This window comes from Harmonia axyridis, chromosome X (genome assembly GCF_914767665.1).
Source record: "Harmonia axyridis chromosome X, icHarAxyr1.1, whole genome shotgun sequence".
Lineage (NCBI taxonomy): Eukaryota > Metazoa > Arthropoda > Insecta > Coleoptera > Coccinellidae > Harmonia > Harmonia axyridis.
Genome location: NC_059508.1, coordinates 32,041,496 through 32,044,692, shown reverse-complemented (window position 1 = coordinate 32,044,692; position 3,197 = coordinate 32,041,496). Strand labels below are relative to the sequence as shown.

The 3,197-nt window shown below is 43.4% G+C and overlaps 1 non-coding gene across 1 annotated transcript in view; it reads left to right on the top strand.

Annotated features, from left to right (window-relative positions):
- The first annotated feature begins 3,187 nt into the window (after positions 1–3,187).
- LOC123687381 overlaps positions 3,188–3,197 on the top strand; it is a 1,906-nt gene continuing 1,896 nt past the window's right edge. The window contains exon 1 of the ribosomal RNA XR_006749110.1: positions 3,188–3,197. This exon is cut by the window's right edge and continues 1,896 nt beyond it. This is a non-coding gene — a ribosomal RNA (small subunit ribosomal RNA).

Here is a 3,197-nt window from a genome sequence, read left to right as displayed (position 1 = left end):
CTTATAAAAATTAAAGTCGACAATGAATATTGATTCTGATTACTGATTTACTCTTTTAGTACACATTAGAAGGCAACGCAATCAGATTTGAGGAAATTTCAAGATCAGAAAATTTTTTTCGAAAAAAAAAAAAATTCAAGAACACCTGGGTCATGGCAAGTTATTTCCCACAATCCATTCCACAATCAACGTACAACATAGAAGAAATCATCTCTCTAACTATCCTGGTTCAAAAGTTGTATCGGAACATTTCACGTCGAAATACCTCGCCAAGTCCAGACCGGGGCGATAGGTAGTATCTGACACCGTCCGCTCGGGACTGACATCGACTTGGACTCGGGCTAATGATGGGGAGGCGTTTAAGGACGTGAACATTTTTCCTTATAAAAATTAAAGTCGACAATGAATATTGATTCTGATTACTGATTTACGCTTTAAAAACACATTAGAAGGCAACCAAATCAAATTTGAGGAAATTCCAAAATCAGAAAATTTTTTTTCAAAAAAAAAAAAATCCGAAAAATATTTTTCGATTCTGATTACTGATTTACTCTTTTAGAACACATTAGAAGGCAACGAAATCAAATTTGAGTGAAATCCAAAATCAGAAAATATTTTTCGAAAAAAAAAAAAAATTCGAGAACACCTCGGTCATGGCAAGTTATTTTCCACAATCCATTCCCCAATCAACGTACATCCCAGAAAAAATCATCTCTCTAACTATCCTGGTTCAAAAGTTGTATCGGAACATTTTCACGTCGAAAATATATCTCAGAGTCCAGACCGATGCAGAACGTAAACTCGATCATACCGATGCTTCACGTAATCTCGATCTTACCGATGCACAACGTAAACTAGATCACACCGATGCAGAACGTAAACTCGATCATACCGATGCACCACGTAAACTCAGGCAGACCGATGCAGAACGTGAACTCGATCTTACCGATGCACCACGTAATCTCGATCTTACCGATGCACCACGTAAACTCGGGCAGACCGATGCAGAACGTGAACTCGATCTTACCGATGCACCACGTAAACTAGGGCTGACCGATGCATCACGTAAACGACGATCGAGAGGCGCGAAAGGACGTGAACGTTTTTCATTATAAAAATTGAAATAAATGATAAATAATGATTCTGATTGTTGGTTATCATTTTTAATAAGCATTAGGAGGCAACCAAATGAAATTTGAGGAAATTCCGATAATAGAAAATTTTTTCGAAAAAAAAAAAAAATTCATGAAATCCTCGGTCATCGCAAAATATTTACCATATTCTGTTCGATAATCAACGTATATTTAAGAAGGAATCATATCTGTATCTATCTTGGTTCAAATTTTGTATCGGAACATTTTGACCAAAGTCCGAGCTTCGGCCGAAACAGACACCGCTGACCTGGCCTATCGATCGACCGAGAGTCGGGGATAGAGCGTAAGTGTTGTCTGGAGGGGAACCCTGTGCTCTCCTGACATATATAGGGAAGGTGGTCGCGTTGGGCGATGCAGAACGTTTGGATCGGGAATTATATTTTTGGTTCAGCTATTGGAATATGGTTTATTGTTGGTATATATTGGCGAAATAACGTTCTTACTGACTGGGGATATTCATAAAAATGAGTCCGGAGATTTTCAGATCGAAGTCCGAGTGATCCGACTTGGAAGGCGTGTTGGGTGGGTCGAGATGGCTTAGATAGATCAGACGAGGCGGGCTAAGTGTTGACGTCATGCATCGGTCCATTTTCAGATTGAGTCCGAGTAATCCGACTTTGAAAGAGTGTTGGGTGCGTCGAGACTGTTTAGATAGATCGGACGAGGCGGACTAGGTGTTAACGACATGCATCGGTATATTTTCTGATCGGAGTCCGAAGAAATCGGCCCTAGTAGGCGCAGCGGACGGTCGAGACGGCCTCGGTGGGTCGGATCGATCGGGAAAAGTTTGCTAAATCGTGTCTGGAGGGGAACCTTGGGTTCTCCTGACATATATAGGGGATAAGGTTTGGGTGAACGATTCTTCACGTAAAAGTTGAGTAATTTATTTTTCGATAAGCTTTTGGATATTGATGAGAAGTATATGTATATCTTCGATTAAAAGAATTCTTACCGTCTCCATGTATATTATATTAGATATATAAGAAATAGTTAACGTGATGCATCGGCCGATTTCCGGATCGGAGTTCGAGAGATGCGACTTTCGATGCGCGATGGGTGGTTCGAGACGGCCTAGATCGATCGGACGAGGCGGACTAGGTGTTAACGACATGCATCGGCGGATTTTCTGATCGGAGTCCGAAGAAATCAGCTCTAGTAGGCGCGGCGAACGGTCGAAACGGCCTCGATCGATCGGACGAGGCGGACTAGGTGTTAACGACATGCATCGGCGGATTTTCTGATCGGAGTCCGAAGAAATCAGCTCTAGTAGGCGCGGCGAACGGTCGAAACGGCCTCGGTGGGTCGGATCGATCGGGAAAAGTTTGCTAAATCGTGTCTGGAGGGGAATCCGGGGTTCTCCTGACATATATAGAAGGGGTGGAGAATGGGTCCTGTCCTAGACTGTTTGGAGTTCTTTTTAGGATGATATTCAGTTGGTAAGTGGTAGACCCGAATCCGACCTCGGCGTTTGGGTACTGGCAAGGTGTGTTGGTTTCGGCTTTCGCATCTTGGGTCGCTTTCGTCAACCTCATGCAGCGAGGTCGCGGTCCGCTTCGTCTCTTTGTAGTCGAATGGCCTTTAAGCGACCAACCTTAAAATCGTGATCCTCTGCCCGTTGCGGGTTATGTTCACAAAAAATTTGCAACCACTCAATTCGTTCCGAGCGACAAATATTGTTGAATCTCGAATCACCGTGTCGTTATATTCACATGTATAGCGAAGGGTCGAGATGGAATGTGTATAAGAAATTAGTTGATAGCCGGGGGTTCGTATTATATATGGACGCCTTGGCGAGGGATTGTTTCTAGAAACTTTCTCATTTTTGATCGGTGTTTTGTCCGAGATGATGATGATGTATATATAGCTTGAGTCTCATGCTGACTGGGGGCTGTTACGTCGTTTCGTCGAGGACTTGCACTTACTGATGTGCGGCGCTAGTCGAAGTCAATCGACATGGCTAGTGCCACATGACGAGAGGCGAACGGGTTTGGCCATACCGGCAATCTCGTGGACCGATCGTATAAGCACGCAGTTCCCTGGTTG